General features: G+C 45.3%; 1 pseudogene; it reads right to left on the minus strand.

The window, feature by feature from the left end:
- Positions 1-76: 76 nt before the first annotated feature.
- LOC149367572 (uncharacterized) lies at positions 77-942 on the minus strand (annotated as a pseudogene).
- Positions 943-16,731: the final 15,789 nt, after the last annotated feature.

A 16,731-nucleotide genomic window follows, 5' to 3' on the forward strand; every position in this document is an offset into this window, starting at 1 on the left:
TTTTGAATCAAGAGATGTGTGGAAATGAGAATGTACTGTAGGTGTGCTGATTGTAGACGGTGCAGCACTTCAAACCTCACTGTTCGGAGCTTATAATAGGCGGCTGGAGACTTGCCAAGACGCCACAGACTTGAGATACATCGCTCATCACTGCAATCAGCTCTGTGGGTATACCTGTGTTGAGGATGTTGAACATCTTTATGCGCTGGATAATTCTCTCCACATGAATTCGCACCTGTGCAATTTGGTACGTCTCATGCACCTCACTTTCAGCAAATTGGTCCTGACCTTGTAAAAATGGGGGCATCACTAATATGGCCCGTACCTCTTCAAGGCCTGCCTTTATACCTGGAAAGCCCTTATCGGCCATCACAACATCGCCTGGTTGCACTAGGTCTAGAAACCCAGAATCTACCGTAATAAAGGAATCCGAACACCTGCCTCCGTACGCCTTTGAGCAGAAGCAGACTGCACCACATGGTGTGATTCCAACGAGGAATTTCAGAGTATATCCTCCCTTGTAGTGTCAATGGAGCGCACGCTTTTGCTGTACAGTGTACGGCTGTTCTGTACGGACTTCTGTGCAATCAATTATCATCGAGCAGTCCTGGTAGTGAACTTTAAAGCAATTTGGCATTGTCTGCCTAATGACATGATCAGGAGGGCGATATATCCACTTCTGCGTGGCAATGCTAAGTGTTTTAAGAACACTTTTAAAATGACGGGAGACTGTGTTCCTGGATACGCAGAAAAGCACTGCAAGAGATGAGCAAGTGATCCCAAGCTTAAGCTTCATCAAAAACAGCACAAGCCTATCGGTTATTGGCACATCACAAGTTCGCTCAGCAGAATGGGGCATTATGCTCAGCAGGAGGGCAAATACATCGGAAGACACGCCGCACAGATCCTTCATGGCAGCTGCACATGCTTGGACACTGTCGTATCCCGTGAAGCAAGCTGTCCTGCTGCCTCTACCAGACTGGCGGGAAACAACTTCAGGCTTTCACTGTACTTCCGTGTCACAAACAATTTTGTGGTTAACTTGAGTGCACGCCTCACTGCCTCGCGCCGAACATAGGAACACTGAAAATGTGCCGGAACATCTTGCAATGTCGTCGGTTTGGCAAGACTGCATAGAAAAGCAAAAAATAGGTATTAGTCATAATACTGGACAGTTTAGTCACCTGCACTGCCGTGAGATGCAAAACATAAACTAGATGTTAAAGGGTCAGTCTACTGAATTTTATCGACCATATTTTCTTTGCGGCAACCGATAGCTCTTTACTCAAATTACCGTTTAGCCAGCTGTGGTGCCAAGGAGTGCGGTAGAACATTTTAAAATAGAATTTATTAATGTGGGAACACAACTTGTTGTTGTTGTTGTTGTGTTGGGTTTATTGGCGCATAAGCAGCTAAGGCTATCATGCGCCAAGAACAAGGTATGGAAAGATTGGCTTGAGCAGAATGTGAAAACAAAGTTGATAAAAACGGTGGTGTAAAGGGCCTAAAAGTTATTTTTATTACCTGGCTGATTAAATACAAACTTTTTAGAAATGGCTGTTTGTAGAAGCTTTTAAAAGTTGGTTAACCTCCGTGGACATCCTTGGTTTGCCAAGGATCTCGAGGTCCCCAACTACTCAGATAAAAACCTCAGCCTCCTTCTCAGGACTGAGAAAGTGGCTGAGGTGTGTCGTTCTAAGTAGAGAAGCACAGGGTCAGAACATTACAGGTTTTGAAGAACACCGGCTTCCCTTAAAAAGCTAAAAACATCAAGTATACGAACGGGTGCATGTTCAGCTAAAAACAACGCTGGATGAAATGGGATATGTTCTTTGTAAAATGTAGCAAAATATTTTTTTCTTAATGATTCAAGTTTTGTGCATGATAGTAGTATGTGGTTTACAGTAAGTTCATGTCCGCATTGCTCGCAAACAGGTTTGTCTTTCTTTGTTAGCAGGAAGTTGTGTGTGAGATGTGTGTGTCCTATACGGAGACGGCATAAAATAACTTCGATGAATCGTTTTTGGTGTGAGCATGATTTCCATTCGTCTAGAAAGGGTTTTACTGAATGTAGCTTATTATTTCTTTCGATATTCCATTGCGACTGCCATTTATTTCTTAATTTGCACTGTACCAACTTCATACCATTTTTGTAGTTAATGTACACTTTCTTTATTTCTTTGTTTCGAGCTTTTCCAGCACATTCATCTGCTTTCTCATTTCCAGCGATTCCAATGTGGCTGGGAACCCAGCAAAATTTTATGTCTTGTCCCTGTATTGTGGCGCTTGTTATGTTATGTATGATATCCCCGATTAGTGGTGTGACTGCATTGCTATGGTGAAGTGAGGTTAGTATGCTCAGAAAATCAGTGTAAATGATACTGTTCTGAATTTTCTCATTTATTATTTTTTCTACAGCCACCAAGACTGCGTAACACTCGGCGGTGAAAATGGATGTACACCCAGGTAGCCGTACTATTTTTTCCCAAATATTCTGAACTACAGCACTTCCCACGTAGTGCGCCGATTTTGATCCATCGGTATAAAATGCTTCGTATTCTCCGTATTTTTCGTTGAGTGCTAAATATTCTTGTAATATCTGTTCATGTGGTGTATGTTTTTTCCGAAATTGTGTTAATGTGAAGTCGCACACAGATGGTAGGCAGTACCAAGGCGGGAGTGGATCAGGTTTGCGGGCAATATTAGGTAATATGTTCATTATGTCTAGTTCTTGGCATTTCTCTTCAAAGCGGAGAAGAAGTGGTCTGATTGCTAGAGGTTTGTTGGTAAATAGTGTTCGGAATGGGCACTTTGTAACGAGTGGGTAACAGATGTGTTTAGGCTGGGAACGGATCTTTAAAATGTAAGAGCATGTAAGCATTGTTCGTCTGTCTGCAAGTGGTGGTTCATTGGTTTCCACGTAAAGGCTTTTTATGGGTGAAGTCCTGTAAGCACCAGTTGAAAGACGCAAACCCATATTGTGCACAGGGTCCAGTCGCTTCAAGTACGACGGCCTTGCTGATCCATACACTATGCAGCCATAATCTAAAACGGAACGTACTACAGAGCGATAAATCTGTAGAAGGCATACCCGATCAGAACCCCAGTGTTTGCGTGAAAGGACTTTAAGTATGTTCAGTGATAGCGACGCTTTCTTCTTTAGTGCGTTTATGTGAGGCAGGAAAGTAAGCTTTTTATCGAAGGTGATGCCTAGAAATTTGTGTTCTTTTTTTAAAGGCAGTTTGGTTTGGTTTAGGTGTAATGTGGGATCTGTGTGCAAGCCTCGTTTGAGTGAAAAAAGTAAGGCTACTGTTTTCTGTGGTGAGAACTGGAAACCATTCTTGTCTGCCCATGTTGCCAGTTTGTTGATTGTAAGTTGTACTTGTCTTTCACATGTAGATATATTGGAAGATGTGAACGCTATCTGAAGATCGTCGACATAGACTGAATATGTTATGGACCTTGGTATAATTTTGTTAAGAGAATTCATTTTTACAATAAAAAGAGTTGTGCTTAAAATACACCCTTGAGGCACTCCATTTTCCTGAATAAAATCCCTTGAAAGGGTTGAGCCTAGACGAACATTAAATGAACGGTTAGTCAAAAAGTTTAATGCAGTTGAGCATTCTGCCACGGATGCCAAGCTCAGCTAAGTCCTGGAGGATCCCGAACCTCCGGGTAGTATCATAAGCTTTTTCTAAATCAATAAAGACGCTAAGACAGTGTTGCTTGTGTATAAAAGCTTCTCTGACAGTATTTTCAAGGCGGACTAGGTGGACCGTAGTGCAGCATCCCTTTTTAAATCCACACTGATGGATATCAAGAAGTTCACCAGATTGAAGAACAAAGGTTAGTCTTATATTTAGGACACTTTCGAAGGATTTGGCAAGGCAACTAGTCAGGGCTATGGGTCTATAACTGCTAGGAGAAGTTGGGGGTTTACTAGGCTTAAGAAGCGGTACAATAATAGCTTTCTTCCAGGCTTCCGGTATTTTCCCAGACCTGAATATTGTGTTAAAGAATCTTAAAAGTGCGTCCACGGCTGGCTCGGAAAGATGCGCAAGCATTTCATAGTGTATTTCGTCGGGTCCTGGAGCAGTTTTTTTTCCGGCAGATAGTACTTTATTGATTTCTTGGAGGGTAATTAGACAATTGTATTTTTCATTTGTGCCTCCACTTGTTGGGAGCCTCTGTTTTTCAGCTGTGTTTTTGTATTTTAAAAAAGACTGTGTATAGTGAGATGAACTTGAAACTGCAGCGAAATGTTCCCCTAGTATGTCTGCCTGTTCCTCTATACTTGTTTGTGTGCCGGGTGTTGTTAAAAAAGGAATTGTGAAGGGTGAAAAGTTTCCATTTAATTTGCGAACCTGCTCCCACATTTTTTTAGATGTCATCTGACTGTTAATGGATGAAACATAACTCTGCCATAATGCTTTCTCGGCACCCCGACGCACGTACCGAGCTTTGGCTCTTTCCTTCTTAAAATTAACGAGATTTTCATGTGTCGGATACCGGCGAAATTTACCCCAAGCTCGGTTTTGTAGTTTTTTTGCTTCCTTGCACTCTTTAGTCCACCATATTTTATGATTTTGTTGCACCACTCCTGACGACTGTGGAATAGCTGTGAGTGCGGCAGTTATGATACAATTAGTGAACTTTTCATTTATCTGGTCGATGGAGAGATTATCTAAAAGTATATTTTCTAAATTTGCCTTTGCTCTAAAAAGTGACCAGTCGGCGAGGTGAAGCTTCCAGCGCCGTGGCCATGTGGGGATTATTTCCGGTGGGGATGTTAAAGTGATTAGTATAGGGAGGTGGTCACTGCCATATGGGTTGTCAATGACATCCCATTTAAAATCATTAAAAACAGAAGGTGAGCTAAAAGACAAGTCTAAAAAGGTCATTTTCCCCGAGGCAGGGGAGCAGTAGGTGGCTTTTCCTGTATTTATTTATTTATTTATTTATCATCATACCCACAGCGCCATTGGCTGGCATTACAGTGGGGGGGTAGAAGAAAAAGTACACAAATGCCACCGCGTGCAGGTGGTTACAAAAAAAAAGATAACAATGAGATAGAAAGAACACGGAATTATTATACACAAAAAAAATGTCACAGCATGGAAGAAAATGAATCATTTGATAATATGGACACTACTTCCTCAGGCAGCTTGTTCCATTCAGAAACCAATTTGGGGAAAAAAGACATTTTAAAAAGGTCAGTCCGGCACCTGTATTCTTTAACTTTAAGTGAATGATCTCTACGTAAAGACACGTAATCAGGGTTGGCTATATATTTGGTTCTGTCTATTCCAGTTCTAGAATGAAAAATATTATGAAATAATTTTAAACGCAGTACTTTCCTACGTTTTTGAAGTGAGTCCCAACCCAAAGATTTTTTCGCGCTCGTTACACTAAAATATCGCCCATAGTTATTGAAAACAAAACGAACGGCCAAATTCTGAACTCTTTCTAGCTTTTGAACGTCAAGCAAGGTTTTCGGATCCCAGACTGTGCAAGCATACTCAAGTATGCTTCTAACGTTTGTATTATACAGCAGTTCTTTAGTCTTTAAAGGGAAAAGTTTAGCGTTACGTCGCAGGAAACCTAAAACACGACAGGCTTTGGCAGTAACGAAATGCACGTGACTATGCCAAGACATTGAACTTGTTAAATATACACCAAGATATTTAAATTCCAACACTGAAAGCAGTCTGCTATTATTTATGTTATAAGTGAAAATATGGGGAACCTTCTTTTTAGTGAAACACATATGTACAGATTTTTGTAAGTTAATATGCATTCTCCAGTTCTCACACCACTGGGCCACTTTACACAAATCCTGTTGTAATGCATCGCAGTCACCTTGATCGTTAATAATTCTAACAATACACAATCGTCCACAAAAAGACGCATGTATGAAGAAATACCTGAAAAGATGTCATTCATGTAAATTATGAACAGTAATGGGCCCAAGACGGATCCCTGAGGCACCCCTGATGTTACAGCCACCTCATGCGATTGTTTCCCGTTGACAACAACACATTGACGCCTAACGCTCAAATATTCCTTTATCCACCTAATAACGTTCTCATTTATGTTGTACCAGTATAATTTTTGTATTAATAAGGAATGTGATACAACGTCAAAGGCCTTCTTAAAATCTAGAAAAATACAGTCAACAGAATATCCCTTATCTAAAGCACTTGACAGGTCATGTACAAATTCGGTAAGCTGGGTGACACACGAGTAACCACTGCGAAAGCCATGTTGATTAGTATTTAATAATGAATGTATACTAAGATGATTCATAATACTAGTATAAAACACATGCTCTAAAACTTTGCATAATACACTGGTCAAGGACACTGGTCGATAATTTGAAACAACATTCCTAGGTCCCGATTTATGTATAGGTACAACATTAGCAAGCCTCCATTCATCAGGCAAGGAGCCTTCCTGTAATGACTTTGTGAAAAGAATTTGAAGGTACCTTGAGAACGCAAAAGCGCAAGAAGAGAGCAGGATCGTGGGTAAGCCGTCCGGACCGGTGGCACTGTTATCTTTTAAGCGTTCTAAGAGCGACACAATTCCTCGCTGATCAAATTCAATGTTCTCCATGGGTTCCGTACAGTTCAAGGCAAGGCGAAAATCGGCAGGGCTATTGCTGTCCTCAGCAGAAAAAACTGAGCTGAAAAACGTGTTAAAGCACTTGGCTTTCTCCAGATTATCATGAACGATACTTCCGTTGTGATCGAGTGGCGGGATAGACAATTCATCCTTTCTGTTTTTTTTTATGTACTGCCAAAATTCTTTAGGGCGATCCTGGATACGCATGTCGAAAGACTGAAAGTAGGTAAATTTAGCCTCTTTGACCGAAGCATTCATATCCTTTGTAATCTTTTTTAACTGATCCATGTTATCTTCCGACGGATTTCTTTTGAAGCGCGCATATAGTTGTTGCCTCTTTTCAACGACTCTGCGCAGCGCTTTTGTGAACCATGGCTTGCTTTTGCTGCGACGTTTCGTCATCACCCATGACGGCACATGCTGCTCACGCAAATCAAAAAGTTTGGCTGTCAGTGTGCGCCACAGCTCATCAACGCTGCGTGAATCAGACAATGTTTCGTACACATCGACATAGGATTCAAGTGCCCAGGCTATCTCGGGGAAATTTGCCTTTCGGTAACTGTAAATGCGCCGATTGCCACAGTCTTCAAGTTTAACATACTGAAAGTTCATTTCCGCTAAAACACAACTGTGATCACTGATACCGGGCACTACAAGGGTAGAACAAGCTGCCGATGGTTGGTTAGTGAATAATAAATCCAAAACATTGTTGCCACGGGTTGGCTGCAGCACTAATTGGGATAAGCTGAATGAATTGCACAGATTTAACAATTCTTTGCCTACTGCGGAATTGGCTCTAGACGGAAGACATCCTGAGCTCCAGTCTAATTCAGGAATGTTAAAGTCACCTCCAACAACTAAACAGTCAGTTTTAACAGTTTCAATCATATCAGTTAGGTCGCTGATGGGTTCAAGCTGATTTCCAGGTGGCCTGTAAAACGAGCAAACTGATAGTAATTTACCATTTAAAAGTCTAATTTGAGCCCATACTGCCTCACATGTCCCAACATCAATTTCCATCTTACGAGAACTAACTAAGTCGTCCACCAGTATAAATACGCCTCCTCCGTGCCTGTCTCGATCTTTTCGATAGCTGATATAGTTACTCGGAAAAACTTCGCTATCGCTAACATCCCCATCCAGCCATGATTCACATCCGATCACAACGGAAGGTCTCGCCATGTCAATTAGACCATGTAGCTTGTCCACTTTATTCTTAATACTTCTGCAGTTTAGTACTAGAATCGACAAAACAGAGTGATCCGGCTTAACTTGTCAAGAGGCTCGAACTACCTGCCCCTGAGATTCGTCGTAAATGTACTTGACATTATTCAAGTAAAGGACATCGTATTTCAGATGTGCTTTGCCATTGGGTCCCTTGCGAGGTTTGGCGTAGTCCCATAGCATTTTCCTCTTGTTTCGTACTGGTTCAGAGAAGTCCTCTGAAATGCTAGTAGAACTTCCTTTCAATTTCTTCGCATTTGACAGAACAGCCTCTTTCTTTTTGAATGAACTAAAATTAACAATTATTGGGCGAGTTCCTTCTGAACGGAACCGTCCGAGGCGATGGGCTCTTTCGATTCTGGGGTCTATTCCCAGAGTAGATCTACACAAATCTAGGACAAGTTTTTCAGAAATTGGTTGTGACTCGCGTTCATCCTCGTCCTTAATTCCGTAAAAGAGCAGATTGCACCGTCGAGATCGATTTTCAAGACATACATTGTTTGTGAGGATAAAATCTTCGATTATTTGACCCCTAGAGTCACAGCGCTCACTTCCCCAAAAATGGGAGTGAGCGTTAAAATCCCCGACTACCAGATATGGTTCTGGAATTTCATCAATGAGGCCTTGTAGATCGTGGACTGTTAGTGTGAGATGAGGAGGAATATATACAGAGCAGATTGTAATTGTTTTGTAGCTGACAATGCTGACTGCAACTGCCTCAAGTTTTGTTTTCAGTCTGATCTCTTGAGCAGGGACGCCGCTTTGTATGACAATCGCGACGCCTCCCGAGAGTCTATTTGCCTGCTCACGATCGCGTCTAAAAGTTTTATAATGCTTGAGGATGTTCATATGTTGTGGACCTAGATTGGTTTCCTGGAGACATAAGGCTACGGGTGACATTGACCCTAAAATATTTTTTATGTCGTCGTAATTTCTCAATATTCCTCGGCAGTTCCACTGAACTATAGAAGCCATGTTTATGTTTGGGGTATGAACGATTGGGGGTTTACTTATGTTCTGGGGCCGTTATGGTGGCCCTGCCTTTTTTCCGCTCAAGAGAGCTGTTCCGCCGCTGTAGAGCAGACGGGCTGGGAGTTACCTCCATCACCTCACTGGAGGTGCTGGAAGACCGCGGGGAAACCGCGGATGTGTTTGTGTCAGGCCTCCCCCGACGGGGGGAAGTCCTGCGGGATGTCGACCCATGGGCCGGCACTCCCTGGCTTGGAGTTGGCAGAGCAGCTTTCGCTGTCCCTGCCTGGGGCGTGGGTGGCCCTGCCACAGGCGCAGTAGAACTGGCCTCGGCAGGTGCCGGAGTGCTGTGTGGTGCTACGCCCCCGCGCACCACATCAGCGAAGTTAGGTTTCGCTGTGAAGGAGAATGTGTTGGTAAGCGCAAAACGCCTCCTCGCTTCTTTGAATGAAATGTTTTCTTTGGTCTTAATGGTGATGATTTCTTTTTCGTTTTTCCAGGACGGACACGCCCTGGAGTACGCAGCGTGGTCTCCTTCACAATTAGCGCAGCGTAGAGCTGCGTCGCATTCGTCAGAATGGTGGTCCTTTGACGCGCATTTCGCGCAAGTTTTGCGGCCGCGGCAACTCTGTGATCCGTGGCCAAACCGTTGACAATTAAAGCACCTTCGGGGGTTAGGGATGTAGTGTCTTACATTTACTTTGAGGTATCAAACGTCGATGGTTTCGGGCAATGTGCATGTGTTAAAAGTCAGGACTAGGTGTTTGGTATCTATTTCTTTGTTGTCCTTGCGGATTTTGATGCGGTACACATCTATGACACTTTGATCTGAGAGTCCTTCCAGCATTTCTTTCTCTGTGAGATGTAGAAAATCATTTTCTGAGATGACGCCACGGACAGTGTTGAGTGATCGGTGTGCAGTGATGGAGACAGGTGTGTCCCCAATAGACACTATGTTACAGAGTTTGGTGGTTTGGACATTGTCTCGGAGTTCCAGTAATAAATCGCCACTGGTAATTTTTGACACTTTGTAGCCGGGGCCCAAAGCTTCTGTTAAGCATTTCGATACGATGAAGGGGGATAGAATTCTGGCCTGTTTATCTTGAACTTCACTGTGGATGACAAGGAACTTGGCAAATGTTGCTTTCTTTTTCGAAAAAAAGTTATCTGCTTTGTTCCGCACTCTTTTTAGAGAGCGATCAAGTTTGGAAAGGGGGGGAGCCATAAAAAATTGATGTTTTTCGGCCATGGTGCCAGCCACCCACCATGGAGTCCAACAAGGGGACGCGACAGGAACTTGAAAGAAAGTCCTGCCTACGCCAGCTGTACACCTTAACTATAACCTAATATGACTCAACACAGGGTAGTTGGTCACACATGGTTAACCCTCGCCGCCAGGAAAAAGAGGAAAAAAACCAAGAAGGGAGGAGGATACAGGAAAGTTGTAAGAAAGGAGATAGGACAGTGAAAGATGGAGAGAAGAACAGGAAAAGGCGACTGCCGATTTCCCCCGGTCGGGTCAGGCCGGAGGTGCCGTCTACAGGAAGCTGGGGCCAAAGTGGTGTGTTGCCTCCGCTGAGGGGCTTTAAAGGTCCAAACGCTCGGCATCGGCTCAACCACCAGGATCCCCTTTTCCCCAGACACGGCGATGCCACGCACGGCTAAGCGCGGATGCTCGGGTCCGTGGAGACGCACTGGTCACCATCATCCCCCTGCGGGGATGTCCCTGCGGATGCTCGGGTTAACCCCGTGGTGTCGCCACTCACCAACGTCTGCTGCTGCAGACGCCCCCCTGCGGGGAGTGGGAACACAACTGCATGAGATGGTAGTCTCATCTGGCAACAATCTTTATTTCCGCCGCGCGGCGACAAACATGGCGGCGCCCGTCGAAGCCGGACCTATCGCTGCGGACTGAATTCTCGTTGTTGCTGCCTTTTTCAGTGTGTTCACTGGCCATAAATGGGGCGCCTGTCTTTCGCTTCGTCTCATCTCGCCTATAAGAAAACATATAAGAGATAAATTTGCTTTATTTTAATAATTAGAGTGACGATTCTGCCGCTCCTAGGCTTAAGTGGAGAGTCGGTTTGTTTACAGCAATGGTTCCCGTCCTGACGACCAGATGGCGCCACTATAGGCTGAGTTTATTTTTGCGTCTCTGTTAGCATACGCTGAACTAAAAGTGGGAATGTGCCCGCGTTTTGCGTACGTGTAACTATAAATATTCATGTGATTTACAGAAAAAGTGAGCGGTACGCCTTCTACAGTTTACTAGAACAAAACGTGCGTTTCTCTGACACTGGGGCATACAAATGGTACGTAGTATATTCACTTATGCTTCTACAAAAAAAGACTACCACTTTCTTGAACAAAATGAACGTTTGGGTTCGCCACCATGCTTTTTTACGCGACTTTTACCGCCGAAATAAAATATAAATTCCTGCTTAAACCGGACGCAGACCCCTCGTTATTGATGTTATAGGGTGCCAACTACCAGAATATGCCATTATTTATACACTCATCTCGGTGAGTAGACTGACCCTTTAAACACTTTCATTCACAGTAACGAGAGCAGGCAATAAACTGCTGAAATTTCGCACTTAAACTCTGTATGTAACAAGTACACAGAGACTGCTTTGCATCAAAATAAAGAATGGCAAAGTCATTGTTCAATGCCCATCTCGATTGCTTACCTTGTCGTTTTGCGCTGCGTCAACAGCCATGCAAAGCACCTCCAAGTTGGATGACTCTTGATTCAGGGGATCCGTTTCAGAGGTGTCTTCATGAGTGCTTGATGCCGTGCCTTTTTCGCAAACAGTGGGAGATGCCTGCTTAGGCACTGCTGAGGCTGACAATGCCCTAGCCTTCCTCCTCCTATGCAACCTAAAGCATATGAAACATTTGGAAATTTATATTCTCCTTGTGGTCCTTCTTCTGAACGTTACATAATGCAAATTACCAGCTGCGTTGAATTTTGCTCCCTAATTGAACTTAGAATTGACCACAGTGGTTAAATATTGCATTTTCATAGGTGGTTCACAACGCAAAAAAAGACATTCCATACCTTTCATATCGTGCAAGCTGCTTCGTCGCATCGACGTGGCTGACCCTGTGCGCATCCGGGAATATGGTTGGGTAGTACCCTGGATGCGATGCGATCGTACTCTTCTCTCCGTTGACGAAATGCTTAGAGCATATTCTCGTCCTCTCAGTCGCCACCCACTCGGAACCGTCGGCCTGGCTGAAAAAGACGACAGAGCATAGCTTACACTACAAAATCCTCAACCCACAAAGGACAGAGGCAGACAACACATGTATAAAGCTTCCCCAACTGGCCTGCCATTTTACAGAACGCAAGTTGTTTACGCTACGGAAAAGTGGTCTGCGCCCACCACGTAAACACCGCATTAAAGTTCTACCGGCACGCTCTATCATGTGTTTGCCACACTTTTCGTCATTTGCGGGACCCAAGATAGCTTTTAGACACATGAGCCAACCGCAATCTTAGCGAATGTGCATGCACGATAACTTCTTCCGCACCCGACCGGGTGCACCGTTCGAGTGTTCCTAGGCAAGTACAGCACATGTGAGGAAGTTTGTACTTACGTAGGCGCGACTCAAGAAGTACAGTCGAAGAAATGCAGCGCGGACAAACGGTATAGAAAGTTAAGTGCGGCGATATATCCGTGATGAGAATGGCACGTATGCGTAGGTACATACGCACGAGGTTCAAAGAAAATATCCGCAAACTTCACCGCCCGAAGCGCGGCTAGGCGTCCACAGTTAGCATGTAGCACTCGAGGTATGAAACTGCTAAACGTACTACGTTGAAAAGACGCTAAATGTTAAATGCGACAAAGAACTTACTTGATTGTCCGCACTGCCGTGATCCACTTCTTTCGTCGATCTCTTTCGTACGGCCTACCTGGAAATCTGTACAGCTTAGTGTCAAACTGTCCTTCGTGGCTATGGCAATCCTTCACGCTGCAATAGCGACAACTGCTTTTTCTTTTCGCATTTTTTTTTGTCGAGGCCATCGCCACTACTACTGCTTGCCATCGTTGCAATGCGACTGAAAGCGTGCAGCTGAGCGCGGCGCTTCCGTTCAGCCGGCCCGGAGACTCACTGCAGCTGCGCTAGGTGGCGCAAGGGTCGAGAGAAAACTTGACTGTACGGAGCCTATGTTACGAGTGTTTCGACTGTTGTGGTTGCTTCTGAAAAGAAGTTAAGGAGTGTGAGTGTTGATGCATGCATCATGTGACCTTCTTGAACATGCTCTTTTTGCAGTCGTAAGTAGGACGCAGAAACGTTCCTTTTTTTATGTTGTTCCTACAGCGCCCGGTTGGCGGTCGGGTCCGCGTGCTGTTGTGTTTTTTTATGTTATTGATGGAAGGGTCTTTTGTGCTTTTGCGCGATTTTGTATGTTGTGTGTGTCGGGAGGGGTTAGGAATGGTGACAGCGGTTCGCGCGCTTCGGACGCTCTCCAAGGCCTTGTCAGGGCTGCAGAGGGTCGGCGACCGTTTCACATTGAAGAGAGAGGAGCTGTCAAGTGGAGGTTGGAGGACAGTGAGGTCGGCGACTTCTGAAATAGTTAAGCGGTGGAGTCGACTTTGCTGGCGCCTCGGAAAGTGCGAATGTTTCAGGAAAAGTGCGCGGTCCGCCAGAGTCGGGCTCTGGCGAGCACTGGGCTCGGCCCACTTGTATGTACAGGGCCATCGCGGCAGTATTGGTTGAAATTGGGCGAGAGCAGACTTAATAAAGCTCCGCCCAATTATTGAGGGCATTAAAACCAGCTGCAACAAAGAGCGGGAAGGAGCGCTCCGAGCGTCAGTCTCGGCCGCTTTTCTACAGCTCTCTTTTTTTAACAGCCTTTTTGAAGGCGCCTTTTTCTCTAAGTCCTTGTATTTTCCTCCAGTCTTCAATAAATCAGTTTTTTCGGTCAAGAAGTTTGGAGTAGCTGCCCCAACCGGCAACGTGTCGCCGGACGAGTGGACGAAGACGTGAAGTGCCCAGCATACGATCACACCAACCGGCCATTCCGACCTTTTAACTGGTGCCGGAATAACCCAGGATCGTCCGGGCGGCTTTCTGCGAGCGGTTGGAGGCAGTACCTTCCGGAAGCCTGACGGGGCAACATCTTGGTGAGGAGTCTCGGAGACCAAGGTCCAAGTGAGGCGATACCCTTGTGAGGGGCCTCGGAGCCAAGACTTCACGACAGCGCCAAAGAGCGAGCGAAAGGAGACCGGCGGAGCGAAGTGCTCCGCCTTCGGCGGCGCCTGCGGCGGCCGACTTCATCGGCCTGGGAGAGGTGACGGGCCCGCTGTGAGCACCGGTGGGGCTCCCACCATTCTGCCACCAGCTGGACGTGGAGAGCGGAAGGACTGAGGCACGGGTCCAGCCGCAACGCGTCGCCGGCAACGTGTCGCAGGGACGAGTGGACGAAGACGTGAAGTGCCCAGCATACGATCACACCAACCGGCCATTCTGACATTTTTAACTCTGCCTGAAGCAGCCTTTGTTCGAGGCTGATTGAAAACTTCATTTTCTGTCTCGTTCCAGACTATTTCGTTTCGCACAAGTTGCTTATCGGCTAGGGAGAATAACACGTCAATGAGATTAAATTGAGCCTGAACATTAGACTAAGACTGGACTAAAGAGTTTTGTGCAAGCGGGCCCTGGTAAAGATTGAGGGTGACGGCTGTGTTGTGAGTAGGCGCACTACCTGGACAAAATTATCATTCGTCATCATCTGCAAAACGCGGTGTGGCGGAGATCTCAGAGGGTTATTTTGAAACAAGAGAGGCATTTCGGGATTTGATAAAATAAATTAACAGTGCCGCACAGCGGCGTAGCATATCTGTGGGGGACCACGAGATTCCGATTCGCATCTGCCTAGGGTCAGATTTTAAGTTTTTGCTCGTTGTGTAGGCTCTGCGTTCTGCTGCATCACGCAATCCTTGTCCATTCTGTCGAGCAAACTCACAGACAAGGTGCTCAGTTCTGGCAAGTATCAGGAGCTTCAGTGAACCTCATCGGACCCGCACGCTTGAGAACATGAAAGAGGATTGCTGCTCAGAGGCGAACGGCATAGAAAACGTGCCATTGTTCCACTTCGACTCTGATTTCATAAATCCTGATTTATTGCATATGAAGTTAAGAATAGTTGACCGCCGTGTAGATGGATTGCTTTCAAAAGCAGAAGACAGATTTCCGAGAAAAATTCAGGGGGGCACATTGTTGACCTAAAGTGCAGTGAGGCGAAAGCCTTAACCGCAGTGTTGTTGCTTGTGTCACTGATGTGTGGTTAAGATGTTGAGCTTCACCTGGAACGCGACAGCGTCTTGCAACGCTGCCAGGGAGTCTACAGAACGCCATCGCCCATTCAGCTCTACGCCTTGCTCATCGGTAAATACGTTTTTGAGGAAAGGAAATGTATCTGTCTCTCATATCTGGGTGGACACCTGAACCTCGCTCCGTAACGGGAACGGAGGAAGATGGCAGTGAACGAAGACACGGTATTCACTAGACCAGCCTTTTATCATTCGAAGCCACCGTATTCACTAGACGCGCCTTCGCACATTGGAAGCCATCGAGCTGGCATGGCGGAGCGGTAGCGTGCTCGTCTCGCACTCCGGAGACCCGGGTTCGATTCCCCAACTCTACCGATTTCCTCCTCGGTTTTATTTATTTATCTGGTCTAAATATAAAGGTTAATTAGGCTAATTAGTCAATTAAGCAATTAACTAAACTCAGTCCGACTTAGAGCATTATTCAGCGCTTGCTGAATCGCCAGAAAAACGGGCCGGGAAATTGAGCTTTCAAACAGAGGAAAAAGCTAAGCTCCATTGGAAGCTTCTGCGCAAAGTTTTGTACCGCCTGGAAAATGAGGTTGAAGGTGCCAGCATAGAAACCGATACCTCAGAATTTTTTCATACGTTCTTAGAATTAGGAGCTTAGGATTTCAAAGGCTATGGTGGCGATAGAGTTACGCCGTACATTCACATTCTCGTGCACCACGCTTCCGCAAAGCGTGAAAGGTTTAAGTGCCTTGGTTGGTTTTAAAGCCAAGGTTTAGAGAAAGAAATGACGCGCAAAAATATCTACACCATGGAAAGTCTAAAAATTGGAATGCAGCCGCTGAGGCCCTCAAGCTGGCGAAAAGGCTTGGAGCGAAAACACCGGAATAAGCCGTGCATATAAGAACCGGGACCAAGAGTATTGGTTTGAGGGACTTATTTAAGAGACACGGGCGAAGAGGCCACGTTATGCAGAAGAAGAAGTGAGGGAAGGAAACCCGCTGCAGAGTGTAGAGGATATGGATGAAGGAGAGTTGCGCACGGAGCTTCGAGCTATGGGAATATGAACGAAAATCAAACCAATAGAAAAATTTCACCACCTTTTAATTAAAAAAAAGAGAAAAGCAATGACTGCAGCCGCAGGAGGAGATAACAGTTATGTTGTGAGAGAAGTGCCTTTTAGTTTTGTTGTTTTCTCATCTGCATATTGTGCTGTGTTGTACCTATACTTTAGAAAGTGCATTACTGCTTGAAGATGAAGAGTGTGTTCCTAATCCCTCATTTAACCCGCCCCTAAAGGAGTGTTTGGTGTGTACTAAAAGTAGTGTATTTGTATTATGTGAGTGTGTCCTTCCATATCCGCCCTTAGCAATTGTTTTTGTGCAGTATTGCTGCGGGAAAGAATATATTTACAAATAGAAAAGAACAGCTGCGAGCGGTACCGAGAACACAGTCCGAACTTCGTTGTCGTCTTCTACGCCTCCCACTCGTGCCATCCCTCATTGTCGTCGTCGTCGTCTACCCTCTTCAGGACCCCCGGCTGCTGAAACGCCGTCTCGGTGTTAGGGCGGCGACGTATGAGCGTCGTGATAAGGTTTCAGGCGACAGACGTGGACGA

This window comes from Amblyomma mixtum, chromosome 1, assembly GCF_055824585.1.
Source record: "Amblyomma mixtum isolate Tamu chromosome 1, ASM5582458v1, whole genome shotgun sequence".
Lineage (NCBI taxonomy): Eukaryota > Metazoa > Arthropoda > Arachnida > Ixodida > Ixodidae > Amblyomma > Amblyomma mixtum.